Source organism: Patagioenas fasciata, chromosome 13 (genome assembly GCF_037038585.1).
Source record: "Patagioenas fasciata isolate bPatFas1 chromosome 13, bPatFas1.hap1, whole genome shotgun sequence".
NCBI classification, from domain to species: domain Eukaryota; kingdom Metazoa; phylum Chordata; class Aves; order Columbiformes; family Columbidae; genus Patagioenas; species Patagioenas fasciata.
The window spans coordinates 16,810,120-16,822,222 of NC_092532.1; the positions used below are offsets into that span (position 1 = coordinate 16,810,120).

At 38.4% G+C, this 12,103-nt stretch overlaps 1 long non-coding RNA gene across 3 annotated transcripts in view; it reads left to right on the top strand.

The window, feature by feature from the left end:
* The window catches only part of LOC136107181 (uncharacterized), a 223,080-nt gene that overhangs the window by 70,524 nt on the left and 140,453 nt on the right, over positions 1-12,103 (top strand). Inside the window, exon 1 of one of the 3 annotated variants that reach the window (XR_011741225.1) lies at positions 6,281-6,334. The exons of the other annotated variants lie outside the window; for them this stretch is intronic. This is a non-coding gene — a long non-coding RNA (uncharacterized lncRNA). Of the gene's footprint in view, positions 1-6,280; positions 6,335-12,103 lie in introns of those variants that run through there. 3 annotated transcript variants of the gene reach the window in all.

Genomic DNA, 12,103 nt, shown 5'->3' on the forward strand with positions numbered 1-12,103 from the left:
ACTCTGTCAGGCTCACTTTGAAATTGTAGTTTTCCTTTTGTCAGGTAAAATTCAGTCACAAGTCCTCCTTCTGTCAAGTGCAGCATTAATGAAATGGGACATCTCCTGCTCTCTCTGCATGAGGTTGCTCTTCTGCTCCGTACAGATTTAGGCAGATTTACAGTGGATCTCAGCCACTTGTCTAGTTTTGCATCAAAGACTTGTAAGTATTATGATGTAAACATCTAAGCGCCTTGTTTTTGAGCTACAACATCTTTTATATCGGTCAGCTGAGCAGCTGAATGTGTTCCTTCTATAACTGACATTCCCAACATCAAGTAGTTCAAATTTTCAAACTATTAGTTGAAAGCTATTGCTGAAATCTCACCCAGTAGCTGGAAACAAGTTTAGATCCTCTGAGCGGGACAGGTAGACAAACCTGCCAAGTTCAGTAAGTTTTATAAATACGCTAGCAAGCATTCAGTTCGTGACTGTTGTGTGATAATGAGACTTGGGCACATTTTTTCTTCTAAATATAGTGTGTTTGGGAAAAAAACAAACCACAAACAAACAAAAACCCACAACGGTCTCTGGGAGCTGTTAATTAAATTTTCACAAAGGTTCAGCTGTGAAGAAAGGGCATGGTGAGCTACAGTCAGAGAAAGCAGGCACTAGCAGCCTTCTTCCGTTTGTGTGGTGGCCTGAGCATGGAAAGTCTTGATTGCAGCATATAAGCCATCACATAATGTCATCCTTTGGACAGGAACTCCTCAAATGCAGCCTGCACCTTTGCTGTAGGGCTCCCCTGATCATAATATTCTGCTCTACAGGGATTAACGGGAAAGATGTCTGGCATCTCTGCTGAGACTACTAAATGCCGTAGAAGAGGATCCGATTTGAAATATCTTTATTCACACTACCTTATGCATGAGGATTTGGAATAAAAAAAGTGATTTAACATACTGAGTAGCTGCCACTGGTGATGAATTGTGTTTACAATCTACCATTCAACCTCATGTGCATAAGCACCTTCCTTGGCTGGCAGTAATCACGTTCCTCGGTGGGACTAATCCAATGCTGAAGTTTCTTGCAGAATTGAGGCTGCAGTTGTTCAGCCATTTCACCTGGAAAACTTGGGTAAAATGAAAACTTTCTTCCCTAGTGGCATTTTCTGGAAGAACATCAAGTTGCAGTGTATATATCATCCTTCAGCTGTTTAGCTCGAAAGAAATCGATGATAAGTTCATATCCTCAACTGGAAAAATAAGTCAATTAATACACAAAAAGGGCAAAGTCAATACAAAGCATGATACAGTGTTGGCTAAATTAAAATGTCCGGTGCACCTCAAAATTACTTATTGTCTCAAAGTAGTGAATAGCAGTTTCCAGTCTGCCATAGAAAAGAAAATAATAAAAAATAATAATAATAAAAAAAAAAGCAGTTTCCTGTCATCCGAAATGACAAGTTTAAAAGTAGTATCCTTGTTGGTTAGGAAACCTGAGAACGTGTAACTACAGTGAGCTTCAGGGGTTGCCTTTTCTTAACTGTTCAGCCCAAATCCTGCTGACCTTGGAGGAGCTTTGGGGCTGTGTTTCCACGTGCGTGAACAATTTTCCTGATATGTCAGACCTGAGCAAGTTTTCCATTAATTTCAGGCAGTCTTCATTTCCAGCATGCTGTTTCTCTTCCTTCACAGCACACTTATTTAAATGTAACTTCTACAACACAAACTTATTGTTTATATCCCCACTTCCCCATATACACTTTACAATTGATCTGAGCAGTGATACAGTATATGGAGCTGACCCTTCCTCACACCTCTTTGTATTGGTTGCAAGTAACATTCCTGCAGTTTCTGTTCCTCTAGCCCTATAATAGGACTTACCTTGTTCATACTAATCTCTTTGGTTGTTTTGGGAGAGAAAAAATAAGCCTGGAAGTATGAAAGAAGGAAGCAAGCAAGCAGTCATGTAGTGTATGATAGTATATATCATTTGGTTTTGCATATTGTGCCTGCTAAGGTAAGATGTAACACTACCAATACTGTATTCCAGCTTAGCTGGTTTTTGTTTTGATTTGTTTTTCCTGAAATATGTATTTATACTGACAACTCCTACATTAGAGTATTTTCCTGAAGCTATCTCAGTGTATAAGTGACTTCTGTCAGCATGGAAGTGAAAAATACGATTTTAAATCCTTACATCAAATCAAGGACCCCTGATAGCCAGAGGCTACACAGCCGATTGTCCTGGAGTGTGCTTCATTCCTTCCTGTTATTTGATCAGCCCTATATTCGTTTGTTTGTTTTCACTGGTGGTCAATATTGCAGCTCCCAACTATGCTATGGGTAGTTTTCTCTTGTATGGTCCAAAAGATATACCATGTGATTTTTTTTTTTTTCTATAATGTGAAATCACTGAAAGTGTGTGCAAGACAGACAAACGTGCAGTTTCTGTTAGTCACAAAATTAATTCCTGACACAAAGTTATTTTGCGGGAAAACTCTCAGCGTACTCAGTAAGTATAGTGAATAAACCTGAAAAAAAATTCCTCTGGTCTTTCACTTGTAGGGTTATCTTTGGTAGCTCCTTTTACACCAAATAATGACTTCAGGTTCATGGCCCCATAATTTATAATGCATTATTATTATTATTGCCAAGCAATATTGATTGAAGTAAATATTTAATACTGGAATATTGATGTTACATCATCCTAGTGTATCTTCTTGTAATAGCTGTACTGAATTGACTGTTTTTCTGATTAAACAGAAAACTGAATTTGATTTTAGGAGTTGAGACCCAGTGAATTTGGATATAATCCAAAGTCACTTAAGTTGATCTGGTTTTTTGGTTTTTGGCAGTGCTATGGTATGCAGCTGTGGATTTTTTATTTTCTTTTTTAATATTGCAAACCAAATAACCAGATCCAGCCACTGAAACTGCTTGGATTGAATCAGAATTGACTATTACTCTTCTGGTCTTCAAATATATTTTGATAAATGATCTCTGCCAGCAAGGGAGACTCTTTAAGGCACAGTGGAAAACAAAAAGCAAATAAACCAAGTAGAAAGTATGCAAGTAAAAATAAATGTCTTGCTTTTGGTATTGGTATTGTTTTTTTGGCTTTGTGTTTTCTTTTTTCTGAACATGTCAGTGCTTTCGCAAAACTGGGCAAATTAATTCTCTGTATTTGCTAACTGGAGCTGTAGCACAAGGTTTGTGTCTAAATGACACAAGAGCAGAGCATTCAGCAGAATATTTGCCCTCTGGCTACCAGCCATTTGGTCTCAATTTAACACAAGACAGGGATGTAAGGGCTCCTTTCACAAGTCCTTCCTTGTTGTTTTGGGTATGCAAATGTGTGTGCAGGCGTTGAGGTATTCTCTCTTTTTGGTATTCACTGAAATGTGTTAATCGCTGTTTCTTGGGGAATGTTATTATCCTGGTACTATGTTTACACATATTTCCCACTCCCTTTAGGGGTTGCACCTATACCAATATAATTGTATACTTGCTGAATGGCACAGAAAGTTTCAGTAGGGTATGACTTTCCTGGCAAGAGCAAGGCTATGTTGTTTACTTATAGAAATTATACTATTGACACTGTTAATAGCATTTAAAGTAGATAGAGATACCACTGTTCCTGTATAAATGTTTTATAATTAATTGGAAGTACACTTGAGGAAAGCTAAGCTGGTAGGATCATAACCATAAGGCTGGTTTATTGTACTGATTGGCACATTGTGTGTCTAATTGTTTGTCGATCTGGTATGGCTCACAGATGCATTTAATGATTCCCCTTGGGCTGCCTTGGTTTGCATTGATCTTCCCAGACACACGGGATGATAAGATGTGAAGGGATGTGGTTTAATTAGGCTACAGCTTTATTAATGTAGCTCATCTGGGAGCTCTTCAGCAATAAGTTATAAAGTACAGGTCATGATGTATTGAGTTACTGCCAGCCGGTAGAAGCCAGCATTTGCCTCCCCAGGCTTTTGCTGGGCACCCACTGCATCCCCATCACGTGAGGATTAAAGTGCTTGGGGTTTCTTAGCATGGTGTTCTTTCTTAATGTGGAACCAGGTCTCTCTTGATAAGTGGTCTGCACCATGTGACTGCTAAAAGGGCACCTGTTATTGGTTAGTTTATTTGTCCTGCCTACAGTTTCTGGATTGCTAATAGTTAATAGCTTTTACAAAATATGTTCCTGGAGTGAAAGGAATACCATCCTTGCTCTGAAATGGCTCAAATCAGATATGGTAAGTAATCAGTAGTCACTGATTTTCATCGTTGCTTTTTCTGTCCATAATCTACACATCTTCAGGTTTTGTAGCCCTGTAAAGGGCTGAGATAACTTCTTCACTGTAGTATTTCAAACCACTTTATAGTCAGTATTGCAGGAAGGGTTTGTGTTTGTCACAAGTATTTTTGGGATGTGTACAAGACCTCTTGCAATATTTTCACCCAGCTATCTAGATAATCCCTGCATCTGGCTGCTTCTCACTAGTGGAAATTTTAAAAAGGGCAGAACTGTCCACAGTGCAATCCTCTTGTGTCATTCTTCTGCTTTGAACTGCACTGCAATGGAATTAGACCTGTGGGCCTTCTGTACCCAGCCATAACCACACAGCACTCGTGCCACCTTGTAAGGAGTCCCTGTGTTTCAGAAGAAAAAGAAAAGCTGAAGCAGGCACGTACAGGCAGCAAGTACTTAATTTCTCTGGGGCGCAGAGGAAGCACTCCGTCCACTCAAGAGGGACCACCAGACTTAAGGGTTTAGGCTGGAGGTTTAGGCTGACAAATGAGACCCAAAATGCTTATTGTATTTGTATTACTGATTTCTGTCCCCACTAGAGCTCTGTCTTGAGTTGCATTTGGGTCTCGGTTGATGATGAGCATAAGTTTTGGAGTTCCTTGGTATTTCGGTCCTGAACATGCCATCTGGATTTCTTTGTTTTACCAGCAGAACTTTTAACATTGTGGTGTGGTTTTATGTCCTTTTTATGCAGTGATTTTTTTCCCTTTGAAGAAAGTGCAACCCAAATGTTAAAGAAGTTACACATGATTTCTGATTGCCCTTTATTTCTACAGGACTCTGCTGTTGCTTGATACTGATATACAGGATGTCAGATCTTTGCTTCTCCCTCCTTGTTGTGAGCAGTTGTATTGCAAAACCTCATATAAATTTTTCCATGCAGGTTTTTATTGTGCTTGATGGATATGACCCCTCCTGTAGCATCACCAGTAACTTCCTGGTGCTGAATTAGGTTGTATTGTTGATGTTGGGGGAATGGCTCAAACTGAAGGTCATAAGGGCTACGCACCACTGCAGGATGCAGAAGAGCCAGTGATGCTGAGCACTGCTCCCTGCTTCCCTGCCCTTGTCCCCTGCAGCCAATTCTTGTCATCCCAGCAAAGGGAATAATTAAATCCTACTCAGTCTTTCCTGTTAATCCAGATGTAGCCGGCAGGCCTGCCTTTGAGGTAGGGGGAGTGTGTTTTAAGATCCATTTTCAATATATGCTACAGTATTCTGTTTTTCTGGATGTAGAACAGTATGTAGAGGTTTGATTTCAGGAAGGCACATTGTTTTTCATGTGGTATTCTAAATCATTATATCCACTAAGTGTAGCAATTCCTATTTGTTCTCTTTCTTCTACAAGGACTGTTGTTGGCGACTTAAAATAATTTGTATTGAACTGTAGAGTATAACCTTGTATAGCTGCAGAAATATTTTAAATTCATGTTCAGTTCAGAGGCAGATCTTGCTGTTGTGTGAGCATGGAAAGGAATTAGGATGAAAAGCACACCTGATGACCGAATATGTCCATAAAGCATATGAAAGATTATGGGAATAGATGTTTACTTATTCATAAGCACAAAACCTTTGCCACTCATTCTTTTATGTGTACCGTGTCTAAAGCAACAGAGTAGACCGATTCTAGCGTTTACATGCTGTTATTGTACAAATGTTTAAGAAAACAAATTGGATTACCTAATTGGGAAGGGAATTTAAAAGCAGTCTCTTGATTCTTTTGCCGTGCTTTCAAATTCTGTTGTCTCTGTAGTATTGGCTTGATAGAGGAATAATTTGCATGTTAACTTGTTTAGTGCACTGATGCTGCTTGTCGTAGTATGTATGGTTAATTAGGAATCTGGAACTGTATGCAGCTCATGCCTTGTTTGTTCTCAGCTGGCCTGTGCTTGCATAAACTGTTAGAAAATGCTACACAAGCACAATTCCTTTGGAATTAGGTTATAGTTAAATTGCAAACAATTTAGTCTTTCAGTCTCTTTGAGATAAAGATCTTCAGCTGTTAGTTTGCTGGCTTACAAGTCTCCTGTTGGAAAGAGGGGTGAGTTCCCTTTTGTAAGTAATTTAAATTACAGATAATCTTTGAAAAAATAATCATAAAAGAATTCTGCAGTCTTTTTACCTTGTTTGATTTTTTTTTTTAATTTTTCCTTTTGCTACCTGTATCCTTAAACAATTTTGCGTGCTAATAACTTGAATAGTAGTGATGCTATGTCTGCTGATGTGTATCTTTGTACTGTGTCTGAATGTTTGTGGAGTGCTAACAGTTTTTGAGAGAACACCAATATTCTTGCTAATTGTAAGGCAACAGTGAGACATGATCTCTCACACGGAATTAACTTCTTTTTACTCTATTGCAGTTTTCACATTTAATGATGTAATAGTGCACTAAATAAATAGCAAATAGTATATTTTACCTTTAGACCTCTTTGCTGCTCTGTGGTCATTGTTAGATTTGGTGGTTTTTAAGAGCATCTCCTACAAGCGTAGACCAAGCCATGTCTCATTGTGTTTGAATCTATTTTCCCTTGCTCTGGGAATTTCTTTTTTTTGGTTGTTTTTGTGTTTTTAGTATCAGTTTATGAGTGTCATTGCCCCAGGTATTAATAACAGTTGCAGTCTGTCAAGGGTTTCCTCAATGAGGCTTTTGATCCATTAGCTATAAAAGGAAAATATTTTTTAAATTATGAACAGAACACTTGAAGCAATTCTGCCTTTCACAGAAAAGGGAATGAGGGGCTAGAGAGAAGGTGGAGCTGATCTCCTCTGAGAGAAGAGTAGTGAAAGGACAAGAGACAAAAGACACAAGTTTCAGCAAGAGCAATTACAACTAGATATCAGGAAGAAGTTCTTTGTGCTGGGGATGGTCAAACATGGGATGGGGGCCCCAGGAGGTGTCCAACCTCCTGCATTCTTGGCAGACTGGACAAGAGCCTTGTCTGATCCAGTTTCAGAGCCAGCCCTCTCTTTCAGGTGACCCCTAGAGATCTCTTCCTGCTGAAGTTATTTTAAGATTCTTAGTTAAGATAAAGGCAAACTCACCTCTGTCATGTTATGAGGATAAATCACGTGCAGATAATCCACTTGTCACGTGTGAAGTTGGAATCAGCCCCGTCTGTGCTGTGTACAGTGTTCTCTATTGCCTCAGTGCTGCTGTGCAAGACCTCAGGAGAGAAGTATTTGATGACAACTGGTTTATTTTGGAACACAAATTATGTCTGTCTCTTAGCCAATATGTGCTACTGCTAGTGCATAATAGTAATGTTCAATTTTGAGCAGTCTCCTCTGTCATTTTGAACTGTTACCTCAGAACTATTAATAGACTTTCCAGCTAATCTTTTATTCAATAAGCTAATCTGGAAAACAGTTGTAAGATACAAATAAAACATCTTAATATTAACCTTCATTGTACCACGCTACGGACATCTAACTGTAGTAGCTCACCTCAGTTTTTGCAAAGAAAACATGAGACTTAAAGATGTATTTTCAACTATAGATGTATTTTCAACTATAAACACCGGTGTCCTATCTAGAGGTTTGCATTGCCATGGAGAGAAAAAAACCAGTAAATTTTCTTCTCTTAGCTGACTTTGTGGTGCTGGTTGTGTGTTTTTTATTTTGGTTGGTTTTGGTTTTTAATATGAAATGGAAATTTTGTTGTCAGAGAACCTGAAGTGCGTGAATTCTGAAGTCTTATCCCTAAAAGGAAGATTTCCATAGTACAGAATATTTTTAAATAGTGGGATTTGCATAAGTACCTGAAGAAAAATTTTAGAATATTTGCCTTTTAGGTTTCTGGAACATACCATTTAAAAGGGCACTGAAAATACCCTTTGTGCATCTACATTAAATTCCTAGCAAGTCTGTGCTTTTATTGATGATCTTCTAATGTAAAAATAGTCTCAAGACCAGCAAACATAAATGAATGAAAATATACTGTAGCCAGTAATCTATAAGCACTTTGAAGTATTCAACATATGCGTGGGAATGTTTTTATTAAAACAAGGAGCTCTTACTGGTTATCTTGATGTCGAAAAAGACATTTGTGCATCATAAATATTGAAAGTACTTGTCTGCTGAAAACATGGATACTGATTTTTTTGCAACTGGATACTTATGTATAGAAACTCGCTCTTATTAGCACTATCAGAAAGCAGTGGGGCTCAGCACAGGCACATTAGCATGCATGAAACAGATGAAAGAATCCAGGCCCAGATTTTCAGCTGTCTGGAGACCAAGGACAAAAGTCTCATCATTACCTTGAATGTAAAGTGGTAACAAAAATAGAACAAATTGGTTCAGGAGATGAAGAGAGATGTATGTCTGGCTAAGGGACGGACTGGAGGGAATTACGGGAGGACCCATGAGAACATACTTAAAACAAGTTTGGGAAACTAGAACAGACATTATTTGCTCTCCAGCTGTACACGCTACATGACTGAGCAATTAACTATCATTCACTGACTTCTATAGATTTAAAGTAAAGTGGGATATATTTTTACCTAAAAAGTAGTAAGATAATTGACAGTAGCATCTGACTGACTTGTGTATAAGCATATTTTAAGAAAATCCTTTTTTCAGAAAATGGAAGCAGTTGTCTTAGTTTAGGTTAGCTTTTAGCATACCTAGGTACTTTCTGCTTACATGTCTTGGATAAATCTAATCCAATATTTAGACTTAAATAAACAAGGTAAAACCAGTTGAGCAGCAATATTTTGGTTAGCAAAATATACTCGGAGAAGTTAGTCTTGGCGTGTCCATGCTGAAAAGATAGGCCTGATCTTCACCTATAAAATCATTCTTTGTTCAGCTTCTTTAAAATCTCAGGTGCTGTTAATGAGGCTTAAACGAAAATTCAGCTCTGTATTGAAAGTCCAACTTTGTTCTTTGAAGACGGAAGTGGTAAAAACTGGGGACTTAATTCAAACCTAACCCTACTGAAAACTGTCAAGCCTCTGCAGAGCTGTGTGACCACCGCAGGACAACTGTACAGCAAGATAGGCAAGAATGTCAGAGAAATGTCAATAATATACCCCAGATGTTCCAGAGTTAATGTTTTACAGTTATAATTTGTACTTCCATGTTATAGAGCTCAAAAAGCCATACACATACAGTTATATTAAATGTTATGAGTTTTCTTCTTTGGAAGGATTTGTAGGAGGAAGTTATTCAATGATTAAAATCGGCTCAGAAGATTTAGTCCAAGATTTATTTAATAATTAAATGTGGCAACTTGGATTCAAATTTCAAATCTCATCTGCAGAGAGTTTTGATAACATAAAACAAAAGGTTCTTTGAAATTTGTAGCTAAAGCTGTTATTTTTGCCATCCATACAATATTTCACAACAGTACTCCTTCAGTCAGGGTGTATGGTATGGTTTCTGAATTGTAGATATTTATTTTGGGGCAGTTCTCTTGTACACTCACAGAAAGAATATATAAAAATACCAAGCATCTCTTCTTTAGTTTGCCCTTCCCCTGGAGGGACGTTACTTTCCTCACATGCGTCACTGTTTATACTGCCATTTATTTCTCCTGCATGACTTCCAATACCAGGTTCTACTAAGTCCAGTTCAAATACTTCTTGCTCAACGCCAATGAAAAGCCATAATTAATAGCTTAGAATGTGTCTTCAGCTGGTATCTTGAAGGAAGTGTGAGGCTGGTGGGAATGGAAGAGAATGAGATGTCTTCTGTAGCTGCTCTGCAGAGTAGGGCTAATGGAGGAAGGCTGGTTAATACTGCAGGATGGGAATGCAGGGTAGGGAGTTTCCCAGTTTTGGGGAGAGGGGCAGATGGAATTTCCAGCAGTGCTGAATTCTGAATGTGAAAACTTAGATCGAGTCAGTCAGATATTTCCTAAAATGTTTATTGCTGCCAGCTCTTGAGACTGCATCTCCTCTTAATATCTATGATAATAATGCAAAAGCTTAAAATAAATAAATAAATAAATAAATCTGAAAGCTCTCTTGTCCTGCCTGGAGGCTGAAGTTTGGGTTTCTTTCTACTGTAGATGTGTTTTATCTTGTATGATAAAACTATTGACACCGTGTAAAACTATCAAATTTAGCACCTGGGCCAGGAGAGGAGTCGTAACTGGTACAGGTTCTCTTCTAACAGGTTGAAGCTCAGGGCTGGCCCTGCTAGAAGTGGATCCAGCTGGCTGTGCAAACAGTTGTCACCTTCACTTCTTTGCCTGTTTCCTGCATTTGTGGGAAGAGGTAATAGGTTACCTTAACACTTGCTGTAGAATTTAAGATCTTTGCAGAGAGCTGTCATAGACCTCACAAGAGATATGTTATTGAGAAGAATTAAATACAGAACAGCACTAAGGAAATAAGTAATGTTTTTTGTTGTTAAATTAGTTTTATTCATTTCATATTCAGTATTTACAACAATGATTTAAAATAGCTGAGCTGATTTGGTGCCCTGAGATTTGAGTCTTTAAATGTTCATCTGTCAGGCTGGTGTATTATCCTGAGACTTGTTTCCAAAGCAATGCACTGGAATACTTTATTTGCAGTGACTAGATGTGTGCTATATATATTCATTCTAACAGCACACCATTAGCCTAAACTTAGACGCTACACTGCACTTACCTCCTTTGCAAGTGCAGCTGTGAGAACCGAACACTTTCTGTTGTATCCGTTCTTTACTGGAATACAATCGGATATTGAGTCGCTTGGGTTTCAATGAGTGCTAGCAGCAGACACATATGTAACTTCATGACAAATTAAACATCATCTTTAATTTGAACTATCATCTCAAAGTTTGTGTGTAAATGAATATAGAGGAGACAAATGATGTCATTTAACGTTAGTCACTTTTGTGGTTACCGAAGCTACCAAAGGGCAAGAAAACTTATTTCAGGGAAAAGAAAACCCTGGGGTGGTAATGAGATTAAAAACAGTGATTGATGAGCTGTGCGCTGCTGTGGCCTGCTGGGCTGGAGGATGCTGCTCTGTGCAATGGCTTTCTCGGCATCTGGCAGCAGTAGCACCGACGGCTGCTCTGTCCTGGGTATTCAGTTTTGCTTCAGTGCTTTTGTTTATTGTAGCTCAAAATATTTTTACACAGATTCTTCTGCCATTGCACACTGTGACAAGAATTTTGGTTCTCAAATTCTTGTGACATGCTCATGAAGCAGAGGACAGTACAAGCAGATTGAAATACACACATAATGCCTTAATACAGAGGAGAGAAAGTGGATTCAATGTTATTTAAGAGTTTCTGCATAGACAGATATATTTCTAAAGGACTCTGTCATGCAGACAAGATGATACAGGTTGAAGCTGGTTTTAAACAGTGCATATTATTTTCTAATGCTGCAGTAAACACAGTAGGGAGCAATACTGTGCTGTTAGTCTCAGACCTTCCAGAGAAAGAGTTTTATAGCGCCCTACCCAGCACCTTGGACAGTAACTTTAAAACGGAAATAGAAACCTTTCCTCTTGTACTCTGTGAAATCTAAGCCTTAATCCTGAGTTAGGGTGAAACCCTTTCTTGCAAATATGTAAATGTAGAGGAAATTACATGGTTAAGTGCCTATTCATCCTAGTTTTCTGAGGCTTTAATTTTGTTGACTTGATTAATATTCCCTGGGGATGTATAGTGTCGCTGGGCCCAACTGCTATTTCACACAAGCTGGAGTTGAGAAACTTTTATATCCTAGTTTGGTTTTTAAACCTGTGTGTTTTGTGTGTATTAGTCCTTCAGTTTTCCCTGTGGTTTTGCTGTATTACACTAGAAATTCTCGTTGTCTGACAGTTTCTGTTGGGTTGAAAAAGATATGAAAATACCCGAACACTTG